The following is a 25263-nucleotide window of genomic DNA, read 5'->3' as shown; positions in this document are numbered from 1 at the left end:
ATGAAGTCCTAGCTGAGCTGTAAAAAGCCATGGCTAAAACAAAAATAAGCTATGAAAGTGACTTTCACATATCTGATTATATGACAGCTAACATCTAAACTGTGATTAGATATCCCACTATGCTTAGCCCTAAATTCAAATAATTATAGTAAAATGCTCTTCTAGAGTACTGCTAGCGTCAGCCTAAAAGTCAGAAGACTTGGCAGTGATTCATACTCCTCTAGAGGAAGCCATTCTATCATTGATAAACTCTGATAAACCTCACCAGCACTGGGTATTGCCATCTTCAGGAAACCTTTGTAAAGAACAATAGTAAGCATGATTATCAGACAGAAAAATGTTAGATCAAGCTGTAACCTCTGGGAGGGGAAGAAATGGGCTATATTTTGTACCTGAGGAACATAAAATAATTTACACAAAAGTCTGTATGAAATAAGAAACCAAAGGAGGATTTACTAGTAAATTGAGAATAGTGTGCTTAATTCAGTCAGGCCACGAAGCACACACTGTCACCTCTCCCCATAGTGATAACTTCATATCCCAGTAATAAGTTCCAAACATCTGGAGAGATTAGTTGTAACAAGGTGAGCATACTGGAAAGTGTGCTTGGATGAAACATAAAATTTAAATTTCTATCTCCTATACTTTAGATGTTGAATGTTTAATTCACTTATGATAGTTGAATTTGGTGGGAACTTTGGGCAAGTTTTAGTACAAAGTGTTCATTCAGTATGAAATCTCCTGAGTATAAACTAGGTGCTTTTCTTTAAAAGCAGATGAGCTACTTATGAACAGTTTACAAAAACAAACTCACTTATACGGCAAAGTAGTGAGAAGATTTATGAGTAAAGGTAACAAGCCTGGTGGTACCTGGTTGTCTAGTAAAGAATTTTAGTTCAACTTTAAATATTACTTAAAAAACATAACAATATAACTTTAAATGTTATTCTAAAAAGGTACAACTTTTAGTGTCAGGATAACACAGTTCCCTAGAAGAGAGTAAGCATAAACAATAATTGGCTTAAAGGCCTGGTTGGCTTAAAAGCAACCACCAATTGCAATACTGTCAATATGCGTAACCCATAGTTATTACTCCTTGTGTATGCTTATATCAGAACGCTAACCTATTGAGAGTTAACAGTAAAATAAACCTAAACCAATACCTAGTTATTTAACATTTGTTAACCTAACACAGGCATGCATTTAAGGAAAGATTTTAAAAAGTAAAAGCAACACAGCAATCACAAACCTTGCCCTTTTGTAAAAACAAAAAACAAAAACCATTATTATCTCTGGCACTTCTAGTATTAGAGGCACTGCTTGCCCAGTGACATCTGTTTAATGGTCATGGTATCCTGAGTGTGGAAAGGTAGCATAGTCATTTTTTCTCTAAATAAGGACCTGTATAACTGATCACACAGGGTTTTACTGTCTCTTTTCATCAGTGAAATTGACCTTCCCATGAAGAGGCAGGAATATAAGAAGACCCTACTGAGCTTTAATCGATTAATTAATCTAAAAAAATAAACAATAACTGTACTTTAAGGAATAACATAGCCTTTCTTTTTTTAAACATGTATATACTGCAATTTTATTTCAATCACACAAACGAAGTTCACGTATAGGAAATTTAAATGAAACAGTACAGTAAAAATAGCAGAGAATCAAAAACTCTAAAAAGGAAGTACACCTAAAATATATGAGAATTCAACATTCATTAGTGTTTCATCTTTTTGATTGACACTTGATGTTTGCAAATTTTGAAACAGACTTTGAGATCATAATGCCTCTCCTAAAGTAATCTCAGCACCAGCACTAAGATTTGTAAATCCAGCTGGTTTGCAACTGACTTATTAGCCATTTACATAGTGTACAGTACAGATTTGTCACAGGTCAGATCAGTGTTGAAGGAAAGAAGTACCTTCCTGTAATTAGAAAGGATCTCCTAAGTTGCATTTAGCTTAAGACACCCAGTTCATCCAGTGTACAAGGGCGCGAAAACCATCCTAATCGTGTGGCTGCAAGGAACACAGTTTTGATAAGGAAAAGAACCTAAGCTTATGCTTCCCATTTTAATTACTGAAATCTCTAACAATGACAAAACCGTCACATAGGATAGTAAATGTGTACAGTAATTCAATCAGACTTCATGGAAAGAACACATTTAGCAATCTGGGATAATGCAGAATTGGCAGGAAATAAAATGTGATTCAGTACTGGTTCTGTCTGTCGTTTTACACAGACATCGTGTTATTATTAGACCAAGGTGCAAAACGTTTACTGCATAAGCCAGTTTCTTTTTTAAGATCTAGCATTTATATCACAGTCTTTTATCTTACTTTGGACCCCTTGTACCCAGTACTTTATCCTACTACAGGCTGTTTAACCTAATCAACAAAATCAAAAGTGATTTCTGACCAGATTTATAGGGGATATAAACATTTGTATCATCAAAATTTCTGCATAACCAAAAGTACAGTAATAAAGATGAAAGTGCCTCCTTTTTCCTTTAACTAGTAGTACTTTCTAAGCTTACTGCACCTTTAATGTCTTTACTATTGTATGACAGTGAATAGTTGATAGAAGGAACTGTATACTTGAATTATGACAGCTCATCCATCGCAGATTAATCTAAAAATGAAGTTTCTCAGAAACAGGAAATATTTAACAAGTAAAAAAAAATTCCCTTATTCAAACCTCTTTGAAGTGCTAATGGCTGCAAACCTGTAGCATTTAGAAAACCACGCTATCAACAAGCTCTGTCTTACGAACTTAGATTAAAAAATGTAGAAAGCAGATGAAAGTGGATTATTTATTCAAAATTTTAATACAACTACTGACAATCAAATATTTCAAAGCAAATATGGCACATAACAACTCAAGCATAAATCAAGATGGAGAGCCTGGAGAATTTAAACATTTTCAAAAAATTCTATCATTGTAACATACAGGATTTCTCCCCTATTTTAATCTTTCTAGAAGTTTCAAAGAAAAGGGAGTGGATAACATAACACACGAGTGCCCACACAAACATGCATGCATGCACACACATGGTGGTAAGTAGAGCACCTTCTAAGTTCCTTCTTCCCATCACCTAAGTCTCACTTTATTTATTAAAAGAAAATTATGCAGGACCCCTTGTTTTCCCTTTATCTAATGTGTTCTGTGATATTAATTGCTGCCATCATTGTTACTTTTTTAGTATTTCAACATAACAAAATTCAAAAGCAGACTTGTAGTCAGGAATGTGTACCTGAGCACTTGTATAACTGCAGGGCACCTAGGTAGTAAAGACTGCCAAATTCAGGGATGGAACTTTCGAGTTCCAGTCAGATATAATTCATGTGAAGCTCAGAATCACGTTTCAGACCACTGAAACTTACTGAAGTTAAAATACAAATAGCTGAAGACATGATGTAAAAGACTAAGTACTTTGTTCTAACATATTTATCAGTCACAAAATATTTCTCATTATTATTCATGCAGATACTTGAGAAAAAAGATGATACAGAAATTAACTTTAAATAAAAAATTATGCCTTCCCTTCCTCCCACTTCCCTATATTCTACAAAATATTTTCCCTGGAACTAGGCCTTGAAAAGGCCACTACATATTAGTTTAACATGCATTACTTCCTGCAATTAAAAAAGCTAATTTTGTGGTGGTTGTAATTACATTATAAAAATGTCCACATGCATAAATCTAAAAGTGGTTGAAAACCTACAGTAAATCTACAATATATTGTTTTACATTTGACTACTGGTTTGTGTTATGTAGGAGTCATAGATTTGGTAAAGCACTGTTAACAATTTAGGAAGGTATCTAAGTCTTTAAATTCTGGACAGATTTTATGTTTGAATCTACAAAATTGCATCAAGGCTATTTCGAGAGACTTCCTATCATTCTAAAATTCCTCACTCTGGACAAACCATTTTTAGGACACTTTCTTATAAATATCACCCAATACAATTCCATTTGTTTCACATTTTATGATCTTAACTACATAGGGCTGATCTCAGTTATTAATGGAATATCAAGTATGATAGAAAGACAAACCTGAAACATTTACAATAGCGTAGCCTAACTCGCTACCTTCTTTATAAGCATTCTCTGAAAAAAACTTCTCCAGCCTTTCTCTTTATTTTAGCAATGGATTGTGGAAAATGTGCGATTTCCTCTTGACATGAAAATATTTCATTCAGTGCACTGTGATCTTGCCTGAAGTGTTTAGTATTTTCTGCATAACTGATACAGGAACTCCTATGCAAGTCTTTTCCATCCTGTTGTAAAGGTCAGAAGAAAGCAACAAACCGGGAGGGAAGTAGCTTATCGCCAGAGTAGCAATGTCTGAGGCTTTCAAAGTTATGTTGGTTTTACCCTCCTTCCAAGCGTTTATCTCCATTCTCTTCTTACAGCTCACAAAATGTAGGGGTTTTGTTGTTGTTAACAGTTGTTCTTTGTAGTTTTTTTTTTTTTTTTTCTTTCTTTCTCCAGACTGAAGTCCTCTCTCTCCTTAGTTTGTTTCTCTACGCGGTATGTTTGACTTGCTCAGTTCCTGCCTGATTGCATCAATGAGCTTTTCTTTTAGCTTAATTCTTTTCTCGTTTGATCTAGAATGTCCTGTGTCAGCCTGTCACAGTCCAGTCCCTCTGCCTGGACTCTGCTGGCACTGGGCTGTGACTGAGGGTGCAGATTTTGGTCTGGAAATAACAGGTGACTTGCTGCCATTCATTGTATTTGTTCTTTCCCAAGGTTTTCTTGTCGGTTTAGGCGTACTTGTTGAAGAGGCCTTAGAAGTTACAGGCTCTGAATCTTCACTTTTGTCCTCTGTTTCTATTGTTGGCCCCTTTATAGCAATTCTCCTCCTCCTGGCCAGCAGGGCACTCACTTCTTCCGCTGAACTACTACACCCTAAAGGAAGGGGTCCATTTCCACAACCCTTATTTGTTTTAGGTGAGGCTGAATTCACACCAGTGGTATTCCCTCCATTTGGGAAAGAGGCATCCTCCATCCTCGACCCTGAGTTTTGCTCCAGCATTTGCAGCTGCAAGTCCAGTTAAAGGGCTTCAGACATGGATCTTGAAAAAAACTCCAGATGCAGGGAGGGGAGGAGCAGGAGGTCCTGGGGGAGGAACAAGTGCGGCTGATGCCTGGGCAGGACCTGGTGGGCGTGGGGGGTGGGGGGGGAGGTGGTCCCAAGACAATGTCCTGGAGTCTCAGCTGGCTGAGAGGCTGCCACAAGCCTGGCTCAGGAGCAGGAGTCTCCCAGCACGGAGTTTAGAGGAGTCTCCACAGAGGCAAGGCAGCATTTGATGTTCTTCGCTCTTGCTCCCTTTCGAGCTGCTCTTGCTGCTGTCGTTCTTGCCTCTCCTGCTCCAGGCGATCCTGCTGTTTCCTCTCCTGTCTCTCCCTCTCCAGCCTTTCCCTTTCTAACCTCTCCCTCTCCATTCTTTCTCTCCAGACTTTCCCTCTCCAGCTCCTTTTGTCGTTGCTGTTCTTGTAGTTGCCCTCTTTGAATTTCCAATTCTTCTTGTGATGGGCCATTCTGAACTTGGGCAGGTAGTTGTGAATTTTGTCTAGATGATGTTGGCCCTGTTTCCTGTGAATTCAACACTTCTAAGACATGCATCATAGCACTCGCAAAGGCACTGGCATCATTTTTGCTGACAAAGTTGAGAGCATACACCTGTCTAGTGTCCTGCCATTGGTGGAAGGTCTGTGTTGCTTGACTGTGGTTCAACCCTTTAGAAATGGTACAATTTATCACGACCCGATGGTCCTGAATCTTCCTGCCCACGACTCTGAATGTGTTGTTGCCTGTATGACGATATATATGAATTCTGCTGAACCCAGGTGAACCATCAGCTGGCACCCACATCTTATTGGCATCATAAACTCTCACAGCAGCTCTTGCCTGACAGATACTCTGTTCACTTATTATTTTAAACATATCATGCCATTCCCTTCTGGTTTGCAGGGTTTCTGCTGAAAAACCAGCTGATAACCTTATGGGAGTTCCCTTGTCTGTTATTTGTTGCTTTTCCCTTGTTGCTTTTAATACTTTATCTTTAATTGTTATCATGTTGATTACAATGTGTCGAGGGTTAATCCAGTCTGGAAGTCTCCGTGCTTCCTGGACTTGGATGATTGTTTCCTTTCCCAGGTTAGGGAAATTTTCGGCTATTATCTCTTCAAATATTTTCTTGGGCCCTTTCTCTCTCTCTTCTCCTTCTGGGACCCCCATAATGCGAATCTTAGTGCACTTAATGTTGTTCCAGAGGTCTCTTGGACTGTCTTCATCTCTTTTCATCTTTTTTCTTTTTTCTGCTTCTTGGTAGTGATTTCCCCTACTCTGTCTTCCAGCTCACTGATCTGTTCTGCTTCATTTACTCTACTATTGATTCCTTCTAGTATGTCTATAATTTCAGTTAATCCATTGTCCAACTTTATTTGGTTGTTCTTTATACTTTCGAACCCTTTGCTTAGGGATTCTTGAAGCTTATCCAGCCGTGCATCTATTTTTCTCCCGAGTTCTTGGATCAACTTTACAAACTCTGTCTCAGATAGATTGCCTATCTCCACATCATTTAGTTCTTCTGGGATTTTATCTTGTTCATTCATCTGAAACACATTCTTCTGCCACCTCATTTTGGGTAAATTATGTTTCTCAACTTTGGAGAAGTAGCCCTCTGTAGAAGACGTCCTATGTGTCCCAGCAGTGCACTCCTCTCTTATCACCCAAGGGCCAGGGGCCAGTGGTCCCATGTCTAGGCTGCGTTTGCAGACTACGGGCTGCTGAATTGTAGTTTTCTTCCTTCTGGTTTCTGCCCCCAGTGGGTGATGCTGGTCCAGAAGCTTTTGCAGGCTTCCTGGCAAGAAGGGCTGATGCCTGCTCACTGGTGGGTGGAGCTGGGTCCTGGCCCTCTGGTGGGCAGGGCTAGGGGCATGTCTAGAGGTGGCTGTGGGATCAGGTAGTCTTTAGGCAACCTGTCTGCTAATGGGAGGGGCTGTGTTAGTTGTTTGGCCTGAGGCATCTAGCACTGAAGCCTACAGGTTGTTGGGTGGGGCCAGCCAGGTCTTGGTGCTAATGACCCAAGCAGGATGTCTGCATGCGAGTTCATGCAGATGAATAGTCCCCAGTTTATCTGACACCAGCTTTTATGACACCAGCATGAGCCACAGCCGCCCCTTGCCTCCCCAGGAAACCCTCCAAGACCAGCAGGTAGGTCTGGCCCAGGATCCTATGAAGTTACTACTTTTGCCCCTTGTCCCAGTGCATGTGAGATTTTGTGCAATCCCTTTAAGAGTTAAGTCACTATTTCCACCAGTCCTGTGGAGCTCCTGCAATTAAGCCCTGCTGGCCTTCAAATCCAAATGCTTTGTGGGGGGGTCCTCTTCCTGATGCCAGACCCCCAGGCTGGGAAGCCTGATGTGGGCCTCAGAACTCGCACTCCTGTGGGAGAGTCTCTGCAGTATAGTTATTCTCCAGTGTATGGGTCACCCACAGGAGGGGGGTGGTGAGGGTAGGGATTTAATTATATTTCAAGTGCACCCCTTGTACCGTCACACTGTGGTTTCTTCTTTATGCCTTTAGATGTAGAAGATCTTTTCTGGTAGGTTCCAGTATCAAATGTTGTTTAGCAGTTAGTTGTGATTTTGATGTATTCATGAGAGGAGGTAAGCTCAAGGTCCTTCCACTCTGCCATCTTGAAAGACTCCCATATAGCTTTTAGTGGATTAACAATTTTTGTTGGGGCAACCTTGGAGAATAAAGCAACATTGGAGTGATTAAAATTTAGACCAGCTAGTCAAAATGCTTTATCACTACTGATCCAACATATTGACAAGTGGAATAAGTTACCCTAGGGATAACAGCACAATATGAACCTTGAGTTCATACTGACAATAAGGTTTACAATCGAGATGCTGGATCAGTACATCCCAATGGTGTAACTGCTATTAATGCTCTGTTCAGTCATTAGTAAAGTCCTGTGTGATATGAGTTCAGACTGTAATTCCAGTTGGTTTCTATTCTGTATCTCTCTCAGTGTGAAAGAACAAGAGAAATAAAGACTACTATACAAAATGTGTTCAAACTAATTGATGATATAATCTCAATTCAGTTAATTTATATATACCCCACTATAGAACAGGGTTTGTTAGGGTGGTAGAGCCCGCTAATGATGTAAAACTAAAACCTTTATTGGCAGAGGTTCAAGTCCTTTTCCTAAGGAAATATTTATGATCAGCATTCTTTCACTAATTCTACTTTTACTAGTTGTAGCATTCCTCACATTAATGGAATGGAAATTCCTAGGCTGTACACAAATCCAGAAAGGGCCACACATCATCAACCCTTATGGATTATTACAACCCATTGCGGATACAGTCAGATTATTTATTAAACAAACACTATGACCAATCTCATCGATTTCTGTATTTATTATTGCACCAAGTCTAGCCTCAAGCCTGGCTCTTGCAATGTGAATTTCTCTCCCCCACCCTCTCCACTACTAAATATAAACCTAGGTGTACTATTTATACTAGCTATATCAAGCCTAGCCATTTATTCCATCCTCTGATCTGGATGAGCATCAGATTCAAAATGCGCAGTCATGGGAGGTCTCTGTGCAGCAGCACAGACAATCTCATATGATGCAACAGTAGCAATAATTCTCTTATCAGTTCTACTGATAAAAAGATCATTTACACTTCAACAGTAATTATTATACAAGAATAATTGTCCCATCCTGACGCCCTAGCCAGAATGTGATTTTTCTCTACTCCAGCAGAAATCAATGGAGCCCCATTTGATTTAACCTAATTTGGCTTCAGGGTAGAAAATGTAGCAGGCCTATTCACCCTGTTCTTCCTAGCAGAATATGTCAATCACATTATAATAAATATTTTCACAACATCCTATTTTTAGGAGCGTTTAACAACCCCTATATGCTAAAATTCTATACAGCCAATGTCATCATTAAAACACTCCTCCTAACAATCTCCTTTCTATAAATTCAAACATCCTGCCCACAGTTTTGATATGATCAGCTTATACATCTCTTATGGAAAATTTTACAACTAACATTAACCCTATGTGTATGAGAAATTTCACTACCTGTCATCACATTGGGCCACAAACATGAGAAATATCCTGACATCCTACCACAAACATAAGAAATATGTCTGACAAAGAGTTACTTTGATAGAGTTAATAACAGAGGTTGAAACCCTCTTATTTCTAGAATCATAAACACTGAACCTACCCTGAAGAATTTTAAATTCTTCATGCTATCACTTTGCACCACATTCTATAGTAAAGTCAGTTAACTAAGCTATTGGGTCCATACCCCAAGAATGTTGGTTTATATCCTTCCAGTACTAATAAACCCTCTTGTGTTTACTATCATTCTATTGGTTAGAATTATCTCAGGAATTATAATTGAAATAAGCTCACACAGGATACTATTATCCCCATCCTAATAAAAAAAAAATTAACCCATAAGTATGAACAATAGCACAAATACCTCCTTATTTAGCCGGTAGAAAATCTAGGGCAACCTGGTTATCTAGTACTACTTGGGCTAAGGCATTTAGGGATGTCTGTCGTGCTGCAGAGCAACCTTTTTGGCTCTTTGACCAGTGGTGGCTGATAGATTTCTGATCATCTCTTTGTCTACATATACTCTTGCATTAGAAACCAAGATTCCCAAAAAAATTTTGCCACTGGTATCTTGGTATCTCGCTAACTTAGACTGCTTGACTCTTTAATGAAGAGAGAAAGGAGATTCATTTATTTCCTGAGGTATAGATAATGGGGTAACATAATGTTCTAATAAATATAAACCTTCTATTTCTCAGCTTATTAATACATTTTTCAATTAAGTAAGATACAGAGGGAGGGGATCCTAGGGTAAGTTTTGCTCAGTCTCTAGGGACTGAAGATAGTATCAAACAAGGAATGGACATATTAATATGTTGAAGAATTTAAACCTGAAAGATTAGGTCAGAGAGAGGTTGGTCTGGGTGAGTGGTAACACTAGTAGCATCTGAAAAGTCAGTGATAAGTATTATGAGGGGCCTATCCCAGTAGCTATGCTTTGTGACAACTTTACTGAAGAATTTTCTTTCCATCCTCAATACTGGGGCAAAAGTGTAACTAGAAATAAAACAGTAACTTTGAATTTTCATAGGAAGAGAAACATTTGCATAACAGTTCAATCAAACTAGTAGGATGGGTCTTATAGGCTTGGCCAGGATTCTTGGGTCAGCTGTCCACCACTGTTGTTACCGTCTTCTTGTCCTGGCTTGATGGTTGCTTCCAGGTGAGTTTGAGGTCAGCAGTCCCCTCTATAGACCAGTCTGATGCAGAGGTCCCTTTTAAGTCAGAAATATAAATTCAAGAGTTAATTCCCTTCAGTTTCACTGTGCATGAGCCTAGTTAAGAGTACCTAATAAGGGTCCTTCCTTTTAGGTTGGAGATAGTCCAAACTTAAAGATTTTTGTTGATATGGACCATTTTTAAAGTCTTTATTGAATTTGTTACAGTATTGCTTCTATTTTATGTTGTGTTTTTTTGGTCTTGAGGCATGTGGGATCTTAGCTCCCCGACCACGGATTGAACCCGCACCTCCTGCATTGGAAGGTTAAGTCTTAACCACTGGACTGCTACGGAAGTCCCGGAGATAATCTTTTCCAGCATGCACAGTCTCCTAGGTGCAGGTCATGGAGCACCTGATCTTCATCCAAAGACAGAACATGTCATCAGCTTCAGAAGCAAGCTTGGAATATCCTTTTAATAATTCAATTAAACTTTACAATAATGTGACATAACAACAAAGTGGCATCCTGGATGTAAGCAGTAAATACAACACCTCAGTATATACAAAACCTCAATATCCACAAAGGTATATTGTTGAAACTTAATTTTTCTATCTAAATTATCTTCATTTTGACCAACATAGTCAAATTAAGACTAATTTGTTTGCAAAATAAATCTGGCTTCTATACACTTGGCCTGATTATTTATGTAAGTGTAATTGATCATATAGGCTCTTTTAAATTTGGCTTTATTGGAACTTTTCATAAGGGATCTCAAACTGAACTTTTATAAGGCCTCTCAAAGCCAGGAAAGCCATGCCTTTAGATTCTACCTGCAATACCTACAGATTTAGCTGGATTCCTCTCTTCCCATGTTCCAAAATATCTTGAGGTTCATCGTTCTGTTGAGAAGTGGGCTTCCTTTTTCACCTGGTAAGAGTGGGAGAAGCCTAAGAGATTTTACATTCAGGAGGAATCAGGTAGAGAAAAAAGATAAATGCTTCAATTCTGCTTACAAAGGTATAATTTACCAAATTGCTGTAAGTCATACTTGCCTAAGGGGAAAGGTGCCCTTATATCTGGAAAATATTAAAAGCCACTAATATTTCAGACCAAAAAAAATAAAAAATTATAAAATGTATAAGTTCATTCAATCCCATATAATTAATTTTTATTCCACTTAAGTCCAGTTTTCCCATTAGTTTTGTTGATCTTGCCTGATGATTGAGGATATCTTTAAGAAGTTCATGAAGTTTTTGTTAAGGCTTGCATGATTTGTCCAGTGAAGTGGGTGCCTTATTCATTGGAGACTGTGGAAAGTATACCCCAAGTGGTAAACACATTTTCTAACAGCTTCTTTGTCATTATGAGGGCATCGGGGAAGGCTGTAACCCATCAAATAGAAATGGGGTTTGCCAGGGAGCCAGGAAAAGTCAAACAGCCGTCTTGGTTTCCCACATCCCTGACCATTTAATTCACAGCTATTGCTTACCCATGTTAGTTTCTCTGAGTGGACTGTTGCCATGTTACAAGGACATCAGGGTGGCAAAAGTCTGACAACGAGGTGTTAAATTTTTTGTAGAAACAGGATGGACTTATCTACAAGTATCATAATCTTTACAGATTCTGTCCTTGTTGCCTTTGCATGAAAGAGCATTTCCCTAATACTCGGGTTCAGTCCCTTTAGTGTAAGCCTCAGTTTTGATGACAGATAAACATTCTTTGTCAGGACATATAAGATTTTCAGGAATTGCATATAATTTCTGGAATATTTAACACTATATACTTATAGGCAGAAAGAAGGCTTACTGTTACCTTTTACTTGACAGTGCTTCCCATGTCATATAATAGACCAAATAAGCATAATTAAATATCTCTCTTTGAGACACTTCAGGACAATATCACTTCATTTTCCATTAACTAAACCCATTTCCTTTCGTCAATATTCCTTTTACTGAAAACACACATCTTTTTTTCCCCTTGAATCCTTAAATGTTTACCTTATTATTTCTACTAACTTTAATTACATATATAATATTTAACCCTTGAAAACCTTAATCCCTAACAGAAACCAAGAAACAATCCATTGTGAACTGTTTGCCATACCAGCATTTCCTGATTGGCAAGCTTATGAAAATATTCCAACCTTTAGAAACATACATTTTCTCAAGCATGATTTCTTTTCTCAATGTGGTACAAGACGTGTGTCCATAAACCCAAACATCTTTAGTTTTTCTCTAATAAGGAGACAGAGTAGGTAAATTTAGACATACTGAGCAATTAATGTTTCTGTATTTTTATCTTAATTGTAAATGATCTGGATAGTCAGTGAATTCCCATCATTTAATTTAATTTAGCAAAACTCCAAAGTTTCAAGTTACCCAAAACCTGGAGAAACTCTTCAGGTATACATACCATAAAACATAATCATTTTTAAAGAGTTCACCTAAAAGCTTTTATCCCATTTATCTCAATTTTATTACTTACGAAAATATCACCACACTAAGTTAATTTTCTTCTTAACAAATTTTGTAACAGAGGTAACATGAACTTATTGAAACCTAGGTACCAAATGAAAGTATACTTCATATTGATGACCCTAAAGGCATGTTTGTATTAATCAAAAACAACTTAAACTTATTTTCATTTACTGAAGATTAATCCTAGATCACATGCTCCTCTAAAAATGTGGGTTAGCTTTTTGTTACATTTAGAAATATTTGATTTGTAAATGCTACTTTTAAGTCAGTTAAATAGAGCTCTTTTAGGAATTCATCTTGTTGATATCATCCTGAAGTAGAAACATACTTATAATGTACACACAGACACACACACATCCAGATGGACAGAGATCTCATAGTTTTCCTGCTTGAGTCTTAAAAGGCCTTTTTATTCCCTTCACTTTTTAAAATTTATTTACTTATTTATTTTGTTGGCTGTGTTGGGTCTTTTCTTTTTGCTGTGTGCAGGCTTTCTTTTTAGTTGTGGTGAATGGGGGGCTACTCTTTGTTGTGGTGTGCAGGTGGGCTCCTCATTGTCGTGGCTTCTCTTGCTGCAGAGCATGGGCTCTAGGTGCGTGGGCTTCAGTGGTCGCAGCACATGGGCTCAATAGTTGTGGCTCACGGGCTCTAAAGCACAGGCTCAATTGTTGTGGCACATGGGCTTAGTTGCTCCGCGGCATGTGGGATCTTCCTGGAGCAGGGATGGAACCCGTGTCCCCTGCATTGGCAGGCAGATTCTCAACCACTGCACCACCTAGGAAGCCCTATTACCTTCACTTTTACATTCTACTAATTGAGCCAAGGCTGTAGTCTCAAACAATGTGGGCTGTGTTTGCACTTCAAGGACATGAGAAGTGTTATAACTTCAAGTTTTCTCCTAGGAGTACTTTTATTCTTGCAGGGTCAGAATTTTGCAAAGATGTTGTATCAAGCCAGCTTTCTTTAATTGTGCATGCAAAAATCAGTTTTGAATGTCAAAAGTTCCATCTTGGCCATTTTGGGGTTAGATAAGTACTTGTAAGTATTAGCTCCATACCAACTGTAGAAGCCAGCTAGAATGTCAGTGGGTGGATGCCTGCCTGGGAGCTGGTAGGTTTTAGAAGCACAATTTCCTGCTTTCTTTTTATTACAAAGTTTCATTTTATTATAACATACACATCTAAAATTAAATTTAAATTTCCACTTTTAAGCCATTTTTTAAAAAAGTCAGCCAATGCAGTTCACTCCAAAACTTCTTCCAGGCCTTCCTGCTTAGAAATTCCCCCCAGGTCCCCTGCCTAGGAATCCCCCCTAGGTCCTCTGCCTGGAAACCTCCCCACCTAGGACCTCTTCACCTAGGAAGCGTACCAGTACCCGCTTAAGACTCCAAGTCTAAAGCTAACAGCTCAAATAAAAATCATAGACTATCAATACAAGGAGATCCAGGTATGAGGAAGAACTCACCAAAGCTCCTAAAGGGTGCTTTAAGCCAGAGGGGCTCAAAGGGCCCACACTTGGTCTCCTGAGCACCAGTCCAAAGTAGACTCCAGGTGACCTCAGATATCCTGACTACACCAAGTAATTTCAGTGAAAATAGTCAATAAACAATCTAGAAAAGGAAAAGAGTTTTGTTTCATAAAAGAGCCAAAACTGAGGACTATAACTCAGAAGACAACCTCTCAGATAACTCTGAGGAACTGCTCCAGAGAAGCATGGTTTTCAGTCCAGTTTTATATCTTGTCAGAACAAAGTACATTAAACAAGTCAGGGATACATTTCCTTCAAAGTTTCAAAAAGAAAAACACACACGTACACGAGTCAGTATGGCCTTGGCACCTGGTAAAGAGTCTTATCATTGAAGAGGTACCAGCATTGGCATCCCCAGAAGGGAGGCATTTCATCTCTCTTTTTTTTTTTTAACATGAACAGTCTTTACTTCTGGTCAGTGTGCCCTTTTCTTTAATAATTAAAGCAGATGAACAATGTATGTTTGACAGGCTACAAACTGGCTATTTTTTTTTTTTTTGAATTTTCTTATTGTGTTTTTTATTTGATCTATATATTTCTTTTTTTTCCCCCTAAGTTCTTTATTGGAATTGCTTTACACTCTTGTACCAGCTTTTGAGGTACACCAAAGTGAATCAGCTGTATTTATACATATATCCCCATATCCCCTCCCTCCCGTGACTCCCTCCCACCCTCCCTGTCCTGGCCCTCTAAGGCATCACCCGTCATCAAGTTGATCTCCCTTTGTTATACAGCAACTTCCCACTAGCTATTTTACAGTTGGTAGTGTATCTATGTCTATGCTACTCTCTCACTTCATCCCAGCTTCCCCTTCGCCCCCTGCCCCCCCAACCCTGTGTCCTCCAGTCCATTCTCTGCATCTGCATCCTTATTCTTGCCCTGTCACTGGCAAACTGGCTATTTTAAGTTAACATAAAATTTGAGTTAAATCATGTATAAGCCAGAACAACTTCCCCGTACCTCGGTATGTGAGGATTTCTTTTATCAGTATCATAGTAACACTGACTGTCTTCTTACTATTTATGCCCAGCTCATGTACCAGAGCACTATCACTATCAGACACATTAAATAAAACACCTTTCCACACAATCTTTATTATTACCATCATGTTTTCATTGGGAGGTCTCCCACCCCATTGTACCCAAATGAATAATTATCCAAGAGATAAAAAACAATCACGTTATTCTGGCAACACTAACAGGCATCAGAGCAGTACTCACTGTGTATTTCTACTTTCTGGTAACAAACTCCACATTACTAACTATATTCCCTCCAATAAATAACTTCAAAAAGAGCCTTTCAGCTACATGGGAATAGTATAGCCATGTCCACCGGCGTTTTAGGATTTATCTGGTGGGCCTATCACGTTCACCATAGAGATAGATGCCGATCCACGAGCATCCGTTATGTCAGCTACCATGACTGTTGCTATCCCTTTAGCAGTAAAAGTATTTGGCTGACTAGCAACTCTTCACAGAGATTACAGTACAGAGTATAATGAGAGTTTTGCTTTATTTTTCTTCTTACAGTTAGGTGGTTTGACAGGAATCATCTTAGCCAATTCATCCCAGGACATTCTTCCATGATACAGACTATGTAGTAGTACTTTCCATTATGTAACGTCAGTGGGAGCAGTCTTCACTATCATAGGAGATGTATACCGATTTCCACTAATCTCAGGTTATACACTTAACATGAGCAAAAATTCACTTCACAATTATTTTTGTCGTGGAAAATATGATTCTTTTCCCTCACAGCACCTTCTTGGCCTTTCAGGGATGCCATGATGTTACTCCAGCTACCCTCATCATGCACACACAAGAAATACTTCACTCACTCATCTCATTAACAGCAGCAATGCGAATAATCTTCACATTCTGAGAAGCATCTGCATCTCAGTGAGCAGTCTCAGAAGAGGAAGTACCAGTAACCCAGAATGGTTAAACAGATGCCCTCCACCATATCCTCTATTTGAAGATCATACCTGTGTAAATTTAAAATGAGAAAGGAAGGAATTGAATCCTACTCATTTTCAAGCCAGCACCATAACTATTATGTCTTTCTTAAGTGAGATGGTAGTAAAAAATTATGTAACTGTCAAAGTTAAACCATAGACAAAAATACTGTATATTACAATGGCATATCCCTTTCAGCTGGGCTTTCAAGATGCAGCATCACCTATTATGTAAAAACTTTTACATTTTCATGATCACACATTAATAATCACTTAAAATAAGTTCTCTAGTCCTCTATATTATTTCACTAACACAACTAAACTGACTCATGTACTCACAAAAGATGCACAAGTAGAGACAATTTGGACCATGTACCAGCCATCATTCTAATCTTAATTGCCCTATCCTGATTATGAATCTTTTACATGATACATGAAATCAGTAACCCTTACCTAACCCTAAAAACTATGGGCCATCAATGATACTGAAGCTATGAATACTCAGATATGAAAATTTAAAATTTGACTCCTCTATAACCCCCACATCAGATCTAAAACCAGAATTATGACTAATTCAACAACCGAGTAGCATGGAGATAGCCACTGAATATTAGTTTCATCTGAAAATGTTCTATACTCATGAGCTGTCTCTTCTTTAGGCTTAAAAACAGATGCTATTCCAGGACGCCTAAATTCAAGAACCCTAATTATCGACAGGACCAGACCAATATCGTGGACAATAATCTGTAGAAATCATTCTCCTTTGTTTAAAGACAGGACACGCAGAGATGGCATGAGGCACAGGGTGAATCCAGGGCCCAAAGGATGCGCTCTCTGAGCTCCAGGACAGGAAGGGGTCTCTGGGGTCCCAGGCCACCCACCACTCCCTCCTGAGCAGGGTCTTGGGAACACTGTCCCTGATGTGGCAGCCCAAGTATTTGTCACGGCCCCCACGCGCTCTAGGGATCGCATTTCACACTGTGGGTCCACCCTGCAGGGCCCTTCCTGCAGCAGGAGCAGAGACCACCCAGCTAGCAGCCCCCTCCCCAACCAGCAGGAAAAGCAGGTGGAGGCTGGGGCATCAGAGGAATCTCACTGAGCTATCAGTGTCCCAGGGGCACCAGCGTGGACAGCAATGACGCACATGAGGTACAGCCCAAGAGACGGGAGCAAAGGGCTCCAGAGGTCAGGTCCTGGCTCATCTGTGCCCCGCACACCCTGTCCCTCGTACAGCCTCTTCCTCATACACGATCTCCCTTAAATTCACAGTTTTCAGATGCAAACAGGCAGAGCTTCAGACTGAAAGTCAGCTCTTCCAAGCTGACCAACTGGCAAACACCAAGATTCCACTCAAACAGGTGCCCTAGAGTCAACAACTCACGGACCTAAGTGGTCATGTGTACCAAAGCTTCAGGAGGGGTGGGAAGTGAGACTTTCATGATTGTGGGATTTTCTAGGGATGGTGGTAATGGCTCCACAACAAGGTGAATGTACCTGAGGCCTCAGAAACACGCACTTAAAATGATGATGGTAAATGATATGTGATGTGTTTTATTTCACTTAAAATTTTTAAATGATGTCTTGTTAACTGAGACTCCAGTTTGACCCCTTTGTTACAAATGTGCAAGGTCAAAGCACCCCCCCGCCCCCCAACCTGGGCACATGGCATGTGGAAGACCATTCTTAGGAGGGGCCAGTCTGTGTTACCTGAGCTCTGTTCATGGGAACCCAGACAGCAGTGACCCCAAAGATTAAACCTATGATAGGCTATGAAATGAACATACCACCACCAAGGGCTGTTACTTAGCACAACACGGAGCAGCAAGCTGCTCAGAGGTGCCCTGTCCTCATATGAACATGACAAGGTTAAGAGAAGAAAAGGGATCATAAGTTAATCAGGGCAACACCCTCAATTCAGGTGTTGGAAATCTCAGAGCGGAGAAGACACACTGCAGGCAAAGAGCAGATACGCGGTCTGCACATAAGCCTGACCCACACAGATGGCGTGAGACCCACACAGTCCCCAGACACTGCACCTGAGGTCACACATCCCCTTGGTCAGGACACCATGGCTGTGCTGCGAGAGCCCCCAACGTGGGAACAAGCCAGGTCCCTGGGACCAGAGAAAGAAGTGTAGGGTCTGTCTCCTCTCTTAACAGTTGTCCCAGAGACGTTAGTCCCCTCCTGTTTTCGCTTTGGTTCTGCATGATTTTAATTGTTTTTAACATTTTTGTGCTGACGTTGAACACACTACTTTGGTACAGACTGGCAGGCTCGGTCCTCTCCTGCCTTGCTGAGGTGTTGAGAAAACTGACAGGACAGGAGGGCTGAAAGAGGAGAGGCAGGACCGGACTCTGCTGAGCAGGGAATGGTTGACGGGGAGATCACAGAGGCATACCTCAGCTGCTTCCTTACACCCAGACTCACGTGCCTGGCAATCAATCCACCAGGTAAACCTGCCTCCCGATGCACCCTGTGTGCTGGTGAATTGGATTAATTATGAGGCAGCTCACCTGAGGAGCCTCTACCAGCCCCAGGGAAGGTGAACCTTGCAGGGGTAAGGACCAAACTGCTAGCATGGCTCCTCTGGGAGGGCTATGGAACCACACTCAGAGCAGAGCGCTGGGACCCAGACAAGCCCACCTCAGCTCCAGACTCCAGACACCTGAGCACTGACATTCGGACAGAGGCACGGAGCTTCCCAGTGGTGAGGCCAGGCCTGGTCTCCACGTCCTAGTGCACGCAGAACACAGTCAGGTCTAAGTGTTCTCACTGTAGACAGCATGTGGTCAGGTCTAAGCATACTCAGTGTAGACAGGACATGGAGCTGTCTAAATCTACCATGTATCAACAGATAGAACTTGGTCTGGTTTAAACTAGGTTAGGGCTGCTCTCCTCGGAGGCACAGGTCGCACACGTGGGTTCTCTCATCTCTGGACAGGGGCTCACCCTTGTTTGGCAACCAGGATGTACATTTCTTGGAGAATGAATCATCATCAGGCTCATACTTTCCCACATCAGGAAACTAAACAAAATCTTTCTGACATTAAACATTTCATTATGCGAAACAAAAACATTACCAATTTCTCTGGCCACGTGATGCTCAGGATCTAGGGGTAAACCAGGAACTTCTTATAGTGCAGCCCAGTCCAAGAAGTGGCCTGATTCCAGTGTCCCAGGCCCCCACCAGGAGGCGGCCGCACTGGAAGCCCGGGCAGGACAGTGCATCCCGGGGGCCAAATCAGGGGAGCACGCCCAGGGCTGCCGAGAGCACGGCACACAGGTCCTGCTTCCCAGCAGCGTGTGCGGGGGGCTGAGGGCTCCTGCAGCACCCAGCCAGGCAGCTTCGTGCACCAGGGCTGATGCCCAGAACATGCACCTTGCTGTCTTTGAGAGAACACAGGGAAAGGATGGAGCACACAAGCCATCTGAGCACAGAACTAACCCACTTTCTGTCTCTGTGGATTTGGCTGTTCTGGACGTCTCACGTAAGTGGAATTAACTAATTGTCCTTTTGTGTCTGGCTTCTTTCTCTGAGCATCATGTTTTCAAGGTTCATCCACGTTGCAGCCTATGTCAGTGCTTCACTCCTTTTCATGGCTGAGTAATACTCCACCCACCCACCCACCGCCCCAACCCCAGCTTTACTTTTAACTATAATTTACTGTGACTTCCTGCCCACACTGCATAGGGCTGATGAGAAATTCACCTCCCGTCATCCTTGGGCCGTAACCTGCACTTTTAACCAACACCCAGGGGTCCTGTGTAGAAGCTGAAAGCCCAGCCCCACATGGCACACAGTCACCCTGTGTGACCAGAGCCCAGGAGGAAAGGTGAGATGGGCCTGCATGTCTAGAGGACCAGCCCTGCAGTGTCATGTGAAACCAACCCGCTGGTCAGTGTCCTGTGAGAGCTGTCCCCAGGGCACCATGTAGGGAACACAGAATGGTGAGGTGGCAAAGCACTGCCTTCAGTTCAGGCCCACCCATGGAAACTGTCTACGTGGAAAGTGCTGAGGCTCCGGGGGAGGGTTCTTCCTGCCTCTTCCAGCTTCTGGGAGCTCCAGGCATCCCTAGACTTGTGCCTGCATCCCTCCCATCTCTGCCTTCATCTTCACATGCCTTCTCCCATGTCTGTGTCTCCCCTCATCATATAAGGACAAAGTCACACAGGATTACGGCCACCCTAATGCCCTTGTCTTAACTACTTACAGCACCAGGCCCGACTTCCAAATGAGGTCATGTCCTGGGGCCCTGTGGTCAGGATGTGGGTGTCTTTTTCCATGGGCAGGGGATGGAGGGACAGACACAATCCCCCTTCACTTCCCCCTATGAGATAGCAGATCCCATCGGACAGGTGTCCTTACAAGAAAAGGAGATCTGGACACAGAAACACCAGACAAATGCCCAGGACCACCCAAGGTGACCAAGAACTCTCCTGAACCGTATCTCACCCAGACCCTGTCCTTGGCCTCCACCTTGGCCCCATCCATGCTGGGCCTGCACAGCCCTGTCTCAGCAAGAATCCTGCTCAGTCAGTGCAGAAACGAGGGCACCAGACGAAGCACTACCCCAGAACGTGCATCTTTGGCGTGTGGATTACTTTGAGCTAAAGGCCACCAAGAACCAGCAGATGCAGGGAAAGCTCTAGAACACGTCAGAGAGGAAGGCATAGGAGAAACCAACGCTTCCAATATCTTGAACTTGGAGCTCCAGCCTCCAGAACCCAGGAGACAATAAATGTCTTGTTGTTTAACCACCCACTCTTGGGTGTTTGTCATGGCAGTCCCAGGGAACACAGACACCATCCTCTATGGAGAAGAGGTGAAGAGCTGGGTTTGCACCTGAGCTCAACCGTCAACAAGCCACCCTCGGACCAGCTCCCCACCGTCGGGGCCTCGGATTCTCACCTGTAAAATGGGATTGGTAACAATGCCCATCTCGTAGGGTCTAGGGTGGATTCCGTGAGCTAAAGCACGTGAGGCACTCAGAACTGAGGCCCACAATAACCATGCAGTGTGGCTATCACCCCGACATTCTGGACCCTCTCCTCTGGTGGGGAAATGCTTCCTCCAGTCTAGAGGAGGCCTAGCCACCGCCACCATCTCCAGCTGTTAGAAACTCTTTGTATACAGCTGAGGGGTTCAGAATTTGCCACTTCAAATGTCCCTTTGGCATAAGGGTTATTTGAAGTTGAGGTGATTCAGAAGCTGCAAAAGGAAAAACTCTGCCCTCCTCAACCTGCCTGACCCCTCTGTGAGGATGTCCCCCTCCCTCTCCGGTGCCAGGAAGGGAAGAATCTCGTCATCGGAGAAGGAACTGACTTCGGTCTGCATAACAAACCTCACTAAGTCAGCTCTGTCCTCCGGTATCTCCCCCCCCACTTATTTACCTTCCCACAACGTCCCACCCCTAGAAACAAACCTGTTTTGTCACTTCTCCAGAAACTTACCACCCTCTGTTAACATGGCACATAAGTCCTTAAGTCTGTCTCTTTGCGTCTCCACTTCTTTTCTGTGCAGGGCTCTGGACACAGACATAATAAACATTTTGCTCCCGTTAATCTGTTTTTTGTAAGTTTATCTTGCAGATCTCTGCTACAGAACATGAGAGTAGAGGAAAAATTTTTCATCCCCTATGCTACATCAAATATACCAACAGCCAACCCCTCTTTGTTCTTATTGTCTCAGCAGCCACAGACACCAACCCTCTCCCCACCTATGAGATTCTCCACTAGCACCCCTGACTCCATCTTCTCTCACAGCCTGTCCCGTGGCTCTCTCCGTCGCACCCTGTATCATAAATGTTCCCCCAGGCGAGAGCACGGGACCCCAGGCCACCTGGGGGGGGGGGTGTGTATGACATTCCGGCAGCACGTGTCCAGGTGGCTGGAGCTGGCCTCTGCCATGCAGCACACCCGGCAGTGATTCCGTCCCAGGGCCATCCAGCTACAATGGCCTGCACATCCCCCACGCAGGCTTCTGACATGCTGGTGGAGCGGGGCCAGGGCTCAGACCCCAAAATCCCACCCTCAGCACTCTGTCGTATGGGATGGCTGAATCATAGGGACCCCAATTAGGAGTCTAGTCAGCCCTGATGTAGGGACACACACCTCTGCTGTCCTTAGGAGAACAGCCGTGGATCTGCGCCCCTCCCAACCACCCACCCCAGTGGGCCCCCTTCACAGCCAAGCGGACTATTGACTGGAACCTGCACTGTCCTGGATGCTCTCCAAGTTGGGCCAGGGCTCAGTGATCCCAGGCTGAGGGGCTCGGGTGGCTCCTGGGACTCCCCCATTTTGCTTTTAAGGGAAAACCACCGCAGTTTTCATTTAAAGTGGAAAACCTCTTTCAAATGAAAGGAACCAGAACGCACCAACCCAAATGTGCCTGTTTGGCATAAGGATTATTCTGAGTAGAAGGCCACTGAGAGCCAGCAGACTCAGGAAATGCTCTAAGAACAGGGCACAAGCATTTCTTCTTTAAAGGAAATTCACAAAGGAAATGCCGACTTGTAGGAACCTCTTCTCCCATACCTGGATGAGGAGGCTGCTTAACAACTCTCATCAATAAAAAAGGCATCGAGGTCTTCCCTGGTGGTCCAGTGGTAAAGAATCCACCTTCCGATGCAGGGGACTCAGGTTCGATCCCTGGTCAGGGAACTAAGATCCCACATGCTGCAGGAGCTAAAAGCTCGCGCACCTCGACATGAGAGCCTGCATGCTGCAAACTACAGAGGCCACACGCCCTGGAGCCTGCCTGCCACAATTAGTGAAGAGAAACCCGCGCACAACTAGAGAGAAGCCCGTGGGCTGCAACAAAGAGCCTGCGTGCTGCGATGAAAGATCCCGCGTGACGCAACTAAAAAAAAAGGAAAGAAAGAAATTGCCAGTTGAAAACAGTTAATTGAATAACTAAGATAGGTTGACCTAAAAGCTGATTTAAAATTAACCTGGAGCTTCCTAGGTGGCACAGTGGTTAAGAATCCACCTGCCAATGCAGGGGACACGGGTTCGATCCCTGGGCCGGGAAGATCCCACATGCCGCGAAGCAACTAAGCCCGTGCGCCACAACTATTGAGCCTGCGCTCCAGAGCCCGTGAGCCACAGCTGTTGAGACCATGTGCTGCAACAACTGAAGCTCGAGCTCCTATAGCCCCTGCTCTGCAACCAGAAGCCCCGGCAATGAGGAGCCTGCGAACCACAACAAAGAGTAGCTCCCTCTCTCCACAACTAGAGAAAGCCCACGTGCAACAACGAAGACCCAACACAGACAATAACTAAATACAATAAACTTATAAAAAATAATAAAGAACAATTTAAAAAATTAAAAAAAAATAAAATTAACCTGGCACATGCATACCATCTAAACAATTACTCTCTCCTATGATCTAGTCTCTCATTAAAATCAAATTTCATTGGAAAAAGCTATACATTTTTGTACCATGATTGGGAAGAAGCCATACTCACGTGCTGATGAAAGCGGAGGGTTATCTGCGGAGCTAAAGGGGAAAGGAGTGTCTCACCTTCCCAGGTGCAGTGAGATCCGTCTCTGCGAGAAACCACCCTCCCTCCCATTTTTCCCTCAGGAAAGGATGGAAACCTATTAAAATTGCATCAACTGAGGACCCCAAGCCACTGGGTGCCTGACTGGGAGGGAGGAGCGGTGAGGCTGCCGGGTCCCGCAGAGACACATCAAACTCAGAGGAAAGTCAACAAGCCTGCATCTAACTCATTTCTGCACAGGAGAAAAAAACCCAGGCCAAGGAGAGAAGGGGCTTGTTGGAAACCAAACACCTAGCTGGCAGCAGGGGTGGGGGCAGAAGTTATTTTAAATAGAAAGCTCCCCAGCCGCCCCGCCGCCTCCTCCCCCACCCCCCACCGCTGCCACCACCGCCTCCTCCACCCCCCACCCCCACCCCCACCGCCTTCTCCCACTCCCCCACCGCCTCCCCACCAACCTCTCCTTTCACTCACCTTTTCTCGCGGCAAAACGGACCAGAAGAGCTCCAGGCGCCGTGTGTGTCTCTCTGCAGAGATGCGTTAGGTTGGAAGAAGCTCCGGAGGCAACGCCCTGGGGTGAGCCCAAGCTGCTGGGCAGGTTTTTCTTGTCTGCACGTCTAGCCAGCTGCCTGCCATTGGCCAATCTAGGATGCTGCAATGCGGTTGGCCCTCGGGAGAAGGCCCTCGTGGGGGAGGAGGGTTGAGACTGCCCTACCCTCCGAGGGGCCAAGGCTCCCTGGAGAAGCCCCCAGCCATGGTCTGAACACGAGCGCTTTCTTTGTAAACCCTTGCAAGGACCTTCATAACATTTTTTTAAATGGATCTCCCACTCTGCATATTTATGAGCTAAAGAATTTCACCCATTACAATTCATGCTGTTAGAATTTACAGGAAGACACAGTATGCTCCCAAACAATCTATTACTTGGAGGACTTGAAGATTCTAGCGAGAAAAGACTCATTCTCTTCACCCTCTTGGGGCCTAAGCATGTTGCAGCAGGAAAAACAGTAATAATAATAAGTAGAAACGAGTAAACCACCTTAGACACATACCAGCCTAACAGACCTGAAAGAGTTAAGCCATCTGGGTTATTCTTTAGCTCTTAATACCAGCTAGAGCTAGGCTTCTCATTGGCAAAGCTAAACAAAGCTAACTGCTTTCTGATTCCAAATGAATTACACTCTGCCCCTGGCATTCTCCTCCCATGCCTCCTTGTTGGATTCTGCATCTCAAAAGGAAGAAGGTCCCAGCTGATAACTTCAGGGACACGAGACCAGGTTGCTGAGCTGCCTGACGCCAGCCCGTGGCTGAAAATTTGCAGAAGGAAGAAAACAAAAAAGAAACAAGGCCTTCATCGCTTTGAGCCTTATGACCCTCCTGTAGTACGAGCCCCGGAATATAAAACTCTCTCCATTCCCAGGAAACGGGGGCACAGTTCTTAAGGCGCTAGCCTGCTGTGTTCCCCATTTGCCAGGCAAAGAA

General features: G+C 43.0%; 1 protein-coding gene and 1 pseudogene across 8 annotated transcripts in view; one reads left to right on the top strand and one right to left on the bottom strand.

Annotated features, from left to right (window-relative positions):
- Window positions 1-11020, top strand: part of ZNF19 (zinc finger protein 19) — a 57775-nt gene extending 46755 nt beyond the window's left edge. For 6 of the 8 annotated variants that reach the window (XM_057711065.1, XM_057711063.1, XM_057711068.1 and 3 more), the window contains one exon: window positions 10588-11020. The gene's annotated coding sequence lies outside the window, so the exon portion shown is untranslated. The remainder of the gene's footprint in view (window positions 1-10587) is intronic. The other 2 variants (XM_057711067.1, XM_057711064.1) reach the window with 1 other exon arrangement.
- On the bottom strand, window positions 1548-24336 carry LOC130838251 (protein enabled homolog; annotated as a pseudogene).
- Between the last annotated feature and the right edge of the window lie 927 nt (window positions 24337-25263).

This window comes from Hippopotamus amphibius, chromosome 16 (genome assembly GCF_030028045.1).
Source record: "Hippopotamus amphibius kiboko isolate mHipAmp2 chromosome 16, mHipAmp2.hap2, whole genome shotgun sequence".
Lineage (NCBI taxonomy): Eukaryota > Metazoa > Chordata > Mammalia > Artiodactyla > Hippopotamidae > Hippopotamus > Hippopotamus amphibius.
Note: the sequence above shows the minus strand (reverse complement) of the source record. Positions and strands in the feature narration are given on the sequence as shown.